This window comes from Centroberyx gerrardi, chromosome 2 (genome assembly GCF_048128805.1).
Source record: "Centroberyx gerrardi isolate f3 chromosome 2, fCenGer3.hap1.cur.20231027, whole genome shotgun sequence".
Lineage (NCBI taxonomy): Eukaryota > Metazoa > Chordata > Actinopteri > Beryciformes > Berycidae > Centroberyx > Centroberyx gerrardi.
In genome coordinates, this window is record NC_135998.1 from 33,197,630 (window position 1) to 33,210,173 (window position 12,544).

The 12,544-nt window shown below is 41.7% G+C and overlaps 1 protein-coding gene across 4 annotated transcripts in view; it reads right to left on the bottom strand.

Annotated features, from left to right (window-relative positions):
* epha5 (EPH receptor A5) overlaps nt 1-12,544 on the bottom strand; it is a 90,272-nt gene that overhangs the window by 33,432 nt on the left and 44,296 nt on the right. The gene's annotated exons all lie outside the window — the stretch shown is intronic.

The following is a 12,544-nucleotide window of genomic DNA, read 5'->3' on the forward strand; positions in this document are numbered from 1 at the left end:
AATGACAGTGCGATCACACTTCCTGGTTCACACTTCCTGGTTTAGACACTTCCCTGTGCCTGCTCTATTCTGCTAATGAGCGCCTCAAATACGGTGACGCACGCACAGCACACACACCGATACACACTCCCGCCTTGAAATGTGTCTGTCCGGTCATTTTTTTCGTCAGTTTCGCCATCGATCTGAGGCGGCGAGGTATTCTACTCCATCGCAAGGTTAGAGAAGCATCGTGAAAGCGGTTCAGCGGGCGAGCGAAGCCCTCCGGTGTAACAACTCCGGCCCCAGATAAGAGCGGTGTTATCACAGCGCAGAACATAAGCCTCTCAAGCCCCTATCTATCTGAACCATCACCAAAATCAATACGGACCTTCAACTATCCGTTTTATTATCCTTTAGATACCCTCGGAGGACGACGGGGAAAAGATAGAGATGGAGAGAGAGACAGAGAGAGAGAAGAGAGAGAGAGAGATGGCTTCATTAAGCTTACAAGTATCAGAGCTGTTCTCATCTCTCTAGCATTCAACTTAACCTCCCACCTGCCTGCTCTCCTCTTCTGTGTGTCACCCTCTCTCACCCTGAAGTGCCTCTGCTAGATACGCTGTGCCTACATTTGCGTCACCTTTCTCCGTCTCACATACCTTCTCTCCTCTCGTTTTTGTCTCAACCGAAGCAGTAAACTGACTTCTTTCATCCCTCAGCGACAGTGTTGATTACAAGCCACGGTCAAAATATAAGGCTGCTTCTTTTTCAAAACTGCCACTGCTTTTTTTGCACTAAAAACAAATGTGGAGCAGCCACGAGGTGCACAAAAAAAGGCAGCCGCTCCTGAAAAAGTGCCGCGACCAGGTTTTTTTTTTTTTGGCAGAGCTTTTCTGAAATATTTCGGAAAAAGCTCAGGTGCAGGTGGCCTTGCTGGCAGATTGTAGTTTTGGCTATAGAAACAATTAACTGGCAAACTTGAATGGCAAAGAAAGAATTCTGGTCGAAACATTAATCAAAATTCAATATATCACAATACAAAAATGTGACAATATGTTTCGTGGGGCAGAAAAATGAATCATGATATTAGCTCCATGTTATTCTGCTGTAATAATCACAAATGAGACGCTTGACCATCACAGTTTCATAAGTTCTCCATCCAAATTATATTATCTGCACTTTGTAATGACATTTTTACATTGTTGTTTACATTCTATCAAGCCAATGGCATCGCTAGAAAGATTTGTGGCTCAGAAATAAACACAATTCTGCAGTCAGTCAGACTTTGTTGTCATTTAACCTTTATTAATTACATCGTATCGTGTTTGTATTGAATCTTGAACCTCATATTGCGTATCGTGAGATAAGCAGATCCTCCCATCATGTGGCATTCATGATCTTGGAAGGTCAGCTGGTTCTTGAGGTTTAGCTCAACCAATCAGATTGTTTCTGCCTCAGATAAATGTTTGTAAAACTAAAACTAGTGACATGAACCATTTTTTTCCTCAGCCAACCGATCACAGTGAAGGAGAGGCTGGGTACATTGGAGCCTGGCTGTTTCCTACAACAACAAAGATGGAGAAAGTGCCGGTGGAGAAATTGGTCGTTGCAGTAGCTGAATTTTCGTTACCGCAACACCGATCATAAAGCGGCAGTGTGAGACCATACTGGAGGCGTACTGGGAATATCTGGTAAGCCTTTGCCTGTTGCTCAACGCTGTATTATTATTATAGAAGTGCTAACCAGCTACTCAGCTAACATCAGAGAGCGTTATCGTGATCTGCTGGGCTTGCAATTGCTTATGGAGTCTCCAAGACATGCTAGGTCAAAATGTCCGCAAACAGTATTCAGGAGGCGTTTGCTATAGATTTGTCTGTAAAGGCCCCGACACACCAAACCGACATCAAAGAACCAGCGGCGACGAAGGCCGACTGTTGCGTCGCCAAAAGTTGCACTTGAACACACCGCAAAGACTACAGCCAACGGCCAACTAGCACGTACGTTCTGCGCCTGCGTGAGGGGAAATAACTCTCCATACCTTATGTCTGATAAGAAGTTACAAATGGCACTGGCGTTGTCAGCCCTTGGTCTTTTGGTTGTGGAAGAAGAAAGGAAGAGGCGGAGGCGAAAAATAAGGAGAAACCGCACTAAATGGGTGAAATCATGAATAACGTTACTCCAGCGACAGGCTCAAGGGGCTGTCCCGAACCTGTGTCGAGAGCTGAAGATGAATGAAACCTCCGATTTAAAAAATTTCGCTCGGCTCTTTCCTGTTCAGTTCCACATGTTGAAGGAATTTATCAGTCCAATCATCCAGAGGCAAAACACGAACTACCAATCAGAGTGATCTCTCTCACCGACGGGCTCCGCCGCCGATTCAACATGCTCAATCGGCCGAAAAGCCGCCGACAGGGGTCCGACTAGTGCCGACGGTGCGGGACACACCGCAAAAACTAGGGACACCGACGCTTACCGACGGCCCGACATTGGCCGACCGTCGGCCTGGCGTGTCAGGGCCTTAAGACACGCTCAAATTCAAGGAGTCATTGGGGAGGAGCTTGGTGAAACATGGGGTCCCGCCCAGTTGTCAGACAGATGGAGACGGGGGCCAATTTTACCCACGAGCGTTCTCTCATGCCCTGTCGTCAGCCTCTTTCCTACACTTTCTCTCTCCCTGCGTCTTCTCTCCCTTTCACCCCCAGCTCCAGTCTTATTCTCTCTCTCTCCCATTTCTCTCTGTGCCTCACACTTACCCGCCGGTCTCGGTGTAATTCCTAATTTCAGCACAAATGCACGGGTTCTCCTACGACGCCACTGTGACATATTTGTGTGTCTACAACTCTTGTATCTACGCTCGGTACAAAAGCGAAGCGAAGCGAAGACACGCCTGGCTGTGCGCACATTCTCCTCACCGCCCGACAGACACTGTTTCACCCCACATTTGATTAACAGTCAACAACAGCAAAAACAATGTAGAGGAGCATTGACCGTGCAATTACAGATATTTGTCTACAGCTGGGAGGCCTTGTAGGGCCAGTAGCTTTGAAACCGTCCGTGACCGGCTCTAAAGTGTTGTACAGGCACTGAGACTCTGAAAAACATTTTACTCTCACCCCAATCTCTATCCCCCTGCATAACACACACACACACACACACCTAGCATATCTCCAATTCCTTACTGTGCGTTCACACTGAGCAAGAAGTCCATTCATTTCCTATAGAACTGCAACCAGGGAAACTCGGTCAATGTGTGGCCAGTCAACAAGCTTTTCAGCTGAGAAAAGTTGGTCATGGATACATTTTTGGTGGCCATCAGCCGTCAACAACCAATACGAGTTCTGTGATTCCCTTGTTTCCCTACAGGTGTGATTTTCTTTCACGAGTAATAGTTCAGCCTGGCAAGTGCAACATGACGGAGAAGTTGATTACAGCCATTCAAAGCTGGACCATGCGTGACAACACCGCAACGAACACGCAAAAAAGTTGAGGTGATGTCAACTCTGGAGAAACCAGAGCGTACAGTGTATTCGTCCCATTAGTGTCCTACCTCCCCTTTTTGTTACACTCTCTCTTTACCTCTTTTTCACTTTTTTCCTTCTTATTTTCCATTTCTTCACCATAGACCCTTTTTCACAAACATGGCTGACGTTCTTCCGCAGGGAATAGATCAGATCTCACAATTACCAGCGATGTTAAGAAGCCAACTTTCTGTCTGTGATCACTTATTCTGTGTTTCATTATAGCTTATAATCCAAGACACAGAAGGTGTTGTTACTGACATATGTTTCTGTTTCTGTTGTCAGACGACTGCAGGACTACAAAAAAATTATTTGATTGAGGGTCACAAAATGCTAACAGCACAGAAATTACCATTAGCCTCGGTTAACCAGTTAGCATTTTGTGACCCTTGAATCAGTTTTTTATAGTGGTGCAGTCGTCTGACAACAGAAACAGAAAGATATGTCAGTGACAACACCTGTCTTGTGTTATAAGCTATACTGAAACACGGAATAAGTGATCACAGGGTTGGAGGAGACAGAAAGTTGGCTTTTTAACATTGCTGCCAATGGTAAGAACCAATCTATACCCTACTAAGACGAAGCGGAAGTATGTCAGCCACTTTGTGAAAAGGGTCTATTTCTTCCACTCTCCTTCCTTTTCCCATCTCGTCTCTCTCCAATGTTCCTCATCCCCGGTTTGTCCTCCCCTTCCCTCCCCAGCTCCCCGCCTCCCACCAAACCAACATCTGTCCTCTTGTTCTGTCCTTCCCTCGTCTACTGTCCTCCTGCCTCCCACCTCTCCCCATCTCCTCCTCACGAGTACCAACACTTTATTATTCAGCAGGGCTTCACAGGGACACTGTGAAATCACCTATTTCACGGGTCCCTTATCGAGTGCGACACTTCCCACACATCAAACGGCAGACCCCCTGACTCCCGCTCTGTCTCCGCCTGTGCAACTCTCCCTCTCGCCCCCTTTCCTCTGTAGGTCTGTCTCTGTATCTCTTTTTTTCGCCTCTTTCCCCTCACAGTCAAACACACACTCACACACACACACACACACACACACACACACACAGGGGCACATACACACAAACAACACACACTGATGCTTACAAGGCTGCTGAGGGCTCTTAATTAGTAATTACAGCTCACATTGATATGAAGGTGAGGCAGGATCAGAGTGCGTGAGACAGCTCATTACTTTGATGAAGGATTATGGTTAAAATGATTATCCTGATTATTTTGCTCAATAAGTTGACTTGATTTTTGGAATACTACATTATTTTGTTATTTGTTTTTAGATCTTAAATCACCATATGAAGAGTTAAATTCCAAAAAGTGACACTTACTCTGACAAAATGATTGCATGAAAAGAAAGCTGACAATTGTTCCATGTCGCTCTTGAGCATTTCATTTAGAAAAAACAGTTTTTTAAAGGATCTAATCATCTGTATTGTTTATATATTTGCAGCAGATGCTTTTCTTGTTCACTCTCTTCACCTTCTACATCTTGACATATTGTATTTCTTTTATACATTCTACTTCCACTTGTAACTCTGTAACTTAGGTTAGGTAACGTAGGTAATTAGTTAGAAATCACAGGTGAATTACTTAGAAACACCTCTAGTGTTAGTCTTCTGTTCAAATAACTGCATTGTACATGTCACAGATTTAGGAGAACAGCTCCAGCCCCAAATCTAAAACAAAAGTATAATTTCAACAGCTAGAAATGCTTCAAAACCATTTCCCTTTGTTAGTAAGCTAGTGAACACACCACACCATCCACAGCTAGAGTCAAACTTTTAGCTCATCCATGACTATTTTGAAGGTATTTCTTAGTAAGACACTGATTCATACAAGATAGCCATTCAGCAGAGATTAATCTCAGAATACTAAATTTATGCAGACCTGTAAATGAACCAGCATTTAAGAAGATATACAATGAAACTATAGGTAAACTATGTGGTCTGTCAGACTTTGTGCGAGGATATAATACCCACAACTTACACAGCAACCATTTCATAGTTTAGTATTGATTTAATTCATGGAGAGTAAACAAACTTGGATGAATGCTAATATAAACCTTCAGTACCTACAATATTGATCCTTGAATTTATGGGTAATAGAGAGGATGTTTCTAAAAAAAATGTTGCCTTATTCCCTGGCAATTAGGCGGTTAGGCTGTAGCCATCCTAATGCTTGAACTGATGAGTAATACCAGAGGTGTTTTTAAGTAATTCAGCTGTGATTTAAGTATTTATTTACTTGGAAATGTACTATTCTTGCCATACATTTATCTAGTAAATACCTAGTACTTAGAGTGACTGTAAAAAGAAGTGTTACTACTTGATATGTGCACAGATTACAAATCACATCTGCAGGTCAGCACACATTTCTGCACATATGTTCTTCCATCTATATACCAGATAATGGGAAGAGCCAACAATGCACACAGGCACATCTGCTTCTAATCTGTAAATCAATAAATAAAAAAACACTTTGTTTATTTATCTGTTGTATTATTCTCTGCATGTTTCGTACTCATTTGTTGTATTATCTTCAATACTCTGTTTCAATTTGTTCTATTCTTATTTTCTCTGCTGCTGCAACAACCCAATTTCCCCACGGGGATCATTAAAGTTTCATTTAACAATCAATCAATACGAAGCAGTAAACCTCAGGTAACAACGTTTTTCCCCCGAAGGATATATGGGATTTTGGAATGACAGTTCATATTGACTATTTTCCACCTTTTTTCAGGCATTCATGGAAATTGCTCTGAAGTACATAAAGAAGAAGAAGAAATAAGCACAGCGGGAGAAAGAGTTAATGTTATGGAGAAACACGGGGGTGCTACCAAGAATGATAATCTAAAGTTGAAGCACTATGCTACTTATCTCTCCTGCTGCACACTTCGCACTCGATGACAGTGATTGACCACAGCACTTAGTGTGAATATATCCCTGCATGTAAGCAAGAGTATTTCATTTGGTACAACCAGGGCTCCGAAGGGAAAATAAAATCATGATATATAATCATATATGATTAATCGTGCATCCCCTATGACAAGTCCTTCTACCCTGAGAGAGAAAGAGAAACAGGGAGAAAATACGGACGGAGAGACGGACGCAGTGAGACAGAGAGAGACGAGTAGACAGAGAAAGCGACAGAGGAAGGAAGACAGAAAGAGGCAGACAGAGAGACAGATACACAGAAGATGAGTCAAAGACAAAGACAAAGCAAGTGTTTGAAGTTGAGGTTTTTTTTGTTTTTTTAAGCATGTCTGAAGACAGAACAGAGGCTAATATATTTCTTATTATCTTTTCATCTTATCTTTTTGATGTCTAATTGAGTACAGCATGTTTCATTTCAGTGTTGTAAACTGACAGCAAATGCACCACTGCCATTATCTGTTGCCTAAATACATTTGCCGCCATTTAAAGCAATAGTCCACTTAGTTTTAACATGGGGGTTAAATAAACTCCCACGCTAATACTAAGTGGAATATTGCTTTAAGTCCTTCACAGAGTCTTACAAGTAAATTGTATCTCATCAGTCATTCAACGCACTTCACTAAATAAGTGTAGAAACCAGTCGTAATGCCAAACTGTGCCACAATCCATCCCACAGACCGGCACGCTTTATTTGTCTGTGATTCTACTGACCCCGTGTAATCTAATGTAATCCTTAATCTCCATTCGGTCCAGTGACCGGCTAACTTTAATCCAGCTAGAACTCCAATAAACTGAATGTGCGTTCTGGAGTCTGGTGTAATCCACTCAATCTGCTGGCTGCTGGCAGCCACAGTGACAACAGGTTAAACAGGGCCAACAGTACTCTCTACTGTCAGAGAGCCATCTGCTCCTCTCTCTCTCTATCTCTCTCTATCTCTCTCTCTCTCTATGAACAATACAGTTAGGGATGAGACTATATGTTTATCTCATGATACGATTCGATACGCGATATGGGGTTCAAAATTCGATACAACCGCGATACGATGTAATAAATAAAAGTTCAATGACAACAAAGTCTGACTGTGCAGAATTATGTTTATTTCTGAGACACAAATCTTTCTAGTGATGCCATTGGCTGCTAGAATATAAACAACAATTAAAAAATGTCATTACAAAGTGCAAATAATATAATTTGGATGTACAGCTTGTGAAATCGTGGTGGGCAAGCCGTCTCAGATGTCATCAAATTAATCAATTATAAATCATCCAATTTATCTAAATACATACATTTTGTATTCTCAAACGTATTGATCATGCATTTTTGTTTTCTTTTTTTACATTGTCAGTGGTTCTCTCTGAGTGAAGCTATGACATGACAAGACGTATTTGACTGCAATAGTGGTGCACTCTCCTTTTTTGGGGTTTTTTGAATTTGGGGAGGTAAATATCTGTGACTCCTGCATAATTAGTGCAAAGCAGGAGGAAGTGCTGTTCTGTCTTCAGCTCTCTTTGGGAGCAGAGTGAGCACAGCCTGTCCTCTCTGGGCAGCCAGATCTGAGGCTGAGCTCACTGAGTCTGGATTTTGTCAACATTTCCAGTTTGCTATGGGTCACATTCTCCCCAATATGGTTCATATTTTCTTTTTTGTTTTGTTAGAATTTGGTTGAACTAAGCACTGTCCTGAAGCTTGGTTGGCATTTCAAGGCCTTGTAATGGTAAATGATTGTAAAATTTGATCAGAATCAGAATCAGGTTTATTGCCAAGTAAAGTTCACAATACAAGGAATTTGCCTTGGTATGAAGGTGCATAAAATAAACAAAGTAGAAGTAGAAGTAAAAAACACAACAAGTACTGCAAGTCAAAGTCAAGAACATAAATATAAAAAACAAATGGTAAATGATTGTAAAATTTGATGGCTCTTTTTTTAGTATTGATTGTGGATATTGGCCTAATTCTGCCCTGCATGCAGAGTTTGGGGCATTTCTTTGTACCCCAAGTATGGTCTTGCAGAACTCCACATGCAGAGTCTCAACTGGACGGTTCTCCCAATTTAAAAAAAAAAAAAAAGTCTTGTTTTTGGTCCCCGAACTTCACTACTTTCCTGCAATCAGTTCAATAACTCAACAACCAAACTGGATTTTTCTTCTAATTGCACCGAATGCCCTTCTCTGAATGAATTCTCTTTCATTTCATTCATTGTTAAAGTTGCCTGTAGAACTAATGACAATTCCTAAGTAGTTATAATAACAATATTTCCATCAAGTGTAAAAATTATTTTCCAGATTTTCCTTGCATGTTAATTTTCAGGTCCCAGGTTACAGAAGTTATTGAGTATGTTTGGTCTCTCTTGTAAACCTTCTTCTGTGGTTCACAGCAGCAAATCACCTGCAAACAACAGGAATTTGACTTCTGTGTGTAGCAGACTGGGACCATGAACTGTGGATTGTTGGGCAAGTTCAGTACTATAGATATGAATTAAGTTCTCCATATTAATGTAATGAATGACATGATGTGGGGTGTCTCTACATGGGTGAAGGGTTGAGATATCCACTCTTGCGTCATGGAAGTTAAATGTTGGCTCTCTCTGCCACCCTGGTGATTGCCTCAGCTGTGTCTCACTGCAGGGTGTGGAGGTCATTTGTACCCGTGTGTGTGTGTGACAACACACTGGGGGCTGCCGAGTGTCTCTTCCTTTAGTTGTTCAAGTGCATGGCTTGCATTTCGGCATCGTCTGTAGGTCACTTGTTATCCAGGGAAAAGACGTCGCATGTCACTGTATTTCTGCTGGAGTCCATGAAGAGAACTACTGGGGCATCAGGAGGCGGGGGAAGTCTTGCTGTTATGGACGGAGGCAGAGAAGGTGGAGGCTGAGACTGAAGGGGGTCGCACACAGGACGCGTGACCTTTCTCTCTCTCTCTGTATCTCTTCTCTCATCTGAGGAACGTTTATTTCATAACTGGTTTGCTCATTTGATTGGGCCAGTTCTTTTCCTGTGCTGGAGAAGAATACGCTCTTTGCCTACATGTTTAGCACCTGAATATCACCTCTCTCCAAGTCTTTACATCAGGCGTGTGGAAGACGAGGACATCTTTCACACAAAGTACACAGTACATAAAGTACATCCATATAAGGTTGCCATTACGTTTTCTCCGTGCCTCTTTCTGCGCTCTCACTTTTATAGTTGGCAGGACATTTCTATTTGCCTGCACTTGGTTGCTTTTGTTTCCATGGCAACTTCAAAGCTGACTTTTACTGTCAAAAGCTGTTATTGGCTTATTTTGCTAGCAAGTTGCCAAGACTATATAGTATATTTTAAAATGTTACAGCTAGTCTCTTTCAGTAATAAGAATACAGTCTTGTACTTGTTTGGATCCTCATTGCCACAACCTTTGTTTCTTGTGTGTTAGATCTTAGAGAGCAGAGATTTATAAGGGCCAGTTCAGCCTGGTAACACTTTAGATTAGGGAACACATTTTAACCATTAATAAGTTGCTTATTAAGAGGCATATTAGTATTATATTGGTTCATTATTAGTAATTTCAAACCACCTTATTCTGCATCGTATTCTACAGGTATAGCCCATTAACTATGAGTTTTCCCTCAACAGGCTCTTAATTGGTGCTTATAGCATTCAGTAAGGAAATTGTTGAACATGAATTGGGCTTTTAGTATGCTTTGCTCAATATGGGGCTTAGAAGGTGCTAGTATCACAAGAATACTTATTCTCCCTTAATTAGGCTTCATAAAGTGCGAATAAGTGGTTTGAAATGACTAATAATGAACCGATACACTACTAATATGCATGTTAATAAACAGCGTATTATGCATGTTAATAAGAATCGAATATGTTTACCCTGATCTAAAGTGTTACCAGTATAATTTATGCTTGGTCGTTCGACGCTTCGTCTCTGGATAAAAGATATTATGTAACACCATGTCCCGCATTTATACCTTGATGAAGATGTATGCGGAGGGTTCTGTCATCTCCATGGTAACGAGACGCTGTCGGGTTTGTTGCCAAGAGTTGGCAGCCATTTGTACATCTCGATATTGTTGAGTCATGTAAGTGAAGATATTTTCTCACTTCTTCTTGCCAGCCTTTCTTCAATTCCTTCCATGCTTGTCCCGAATTGTTTACGTTTTCAAGGAAGCAAGGAAGTGGTGAGCATTGCCGTGGCAACGAACTATCCGATCACACTGCGCGACTGCACACTGCACTTTTTGCGATGGTGTACGCAAAAGTGAAAATAAGGGCCTGCGACAACTTTTTCAGTCAAAAATGTGTAATTTTTGATGAAAGACAACTGTCGAGCGACCAGGCATGAATTAAGCTTTAGTCCCCTTCTTCTGAAGTCTCCTTGATTTCTTGAGATGATGATAGTTCTTCTTCTTTCATTGTGCTTCTTTTTGCTTTTTTGATTACAGCTAGGCACCCGTATTTAAATTATTTCTGTCATCTGTTTGACTTCCTCTATAAGAAGTTGAAACAAAAATCAGAGCTCATTTTGTTCTGGTCTCTCACTCTGCTGGCCAACAGAACTTCTCAGTGAACTTTCTTGTGTGTGTGTCTCCGTCTGTCTCCCTCTCTCTCTCTCACTCACACACACACACACACACACACACACATACACCCCTAGTACTACTACTACTTCTTACTACTCCTTGTCTGTCAGTGAGCCATCTGTTCCACTAAGAGGAATAAACACTCTCTTCCAAAACAGTTTTTCTCTACCCTTCCCTTCAGATGGTAGTCTCGGGGAAGGGGATATTAATCTATTTCCTATTTCTATTCTAATCTTCTATTCTAATCTATTAGTCTGTTTATCTGTTTTATTGCAAGCAAATAAAACACAAAAGCACATACCTCCTGTAAACATAAACTGGGTTGCCAAGAGTAGATATGATTTTTAAACCTCATTTAAAAAGACAAGCTGACTAAGAATACATTCCTATTTACAGCAATGGGGAGAAGATGCATTCACACACACACACACACACACAGTGCCTTGCTCAAGGGTACATCAAAGCTGCTTAGTGAAGGAAGAGCATTACTAATTCCCCACCCGGATTTCCAAGCTCAAACTGGCAGATGATAAATATTTCCAGCAGGCAGCTACGAGTGGCTAGTTTGAATAAAAAAGACATCAGTAGGAGTCGTTTGCTACAAATTTGATCAAAACTACCACAGCTCAAAATTAGCATGTCAAGTTAGCATGTCATTGGCTTGATTCAGCATTGTTGATAAGCATGCAGAACAACACCTGCTACCACGCAGGACGTTGCCCACACAAACCGCAACACAGCCTGCAAATCAAGAGCTTTAGAAAAGCATCATTACGGCACACACTCCTCCAAACCTCGCTGATGAAATGTATCGCCTAATTGTGGGGAGCAAGCTGCTTTCCCGATGAAATATCTTGATTCAAAAAGCGAAAACAAAAAAGCTTTCCACTGTGCAATGTTCTCTCAGTCACTGCAGGGATGACGCATGGGTGAAAATTAATACGGCGCCAGATTTGTTGACAAATACTGTGATAATTTGATCATCTGGCGTCTTTGTTTCCATACCAAGATATTCACACTGGGAATCCGATGCACAGGTGAGTCTGTGGCAGTTTCAGTAATGATATCTGATTTTTTTTTTTTTAAACATCAAGCTCATCTTCTGTTGGGAATTTCCACATAATTTTGAATTCTGGAAGAAAGAAAAGTGACAGCTCTGGTGTTGATTGGTGAGCTCATGGGGCTCAATTGTGATTTGACAGATAAAGCTGCAGCCACACTGATGCATTGTGTCTCTGTTCAATTTCAATGCAATTTCACTGAGAGCTGTCTGTTGTCCGGACAGGACTGAGGATGCTCCGTCTGTCAGATTTCCATTTGTTTTGACGGACAGACAGTTGTTTCTGAACGGACAGATTCGCCACCGTCCATTCAGCCAATTAGAGTCGTTCCTAACCCTAACCCTAACCCTTTTGGAAAAAAATAGTGGCAATCACAGACACAACGGTCTGACCAAAACAAAGATAAAACAGAGAGAGCCTGGTGTAACATTGGGATGACTGGAGGTTTTCCAGGCCAGTTTCTTATTTAATTTATACTGTAT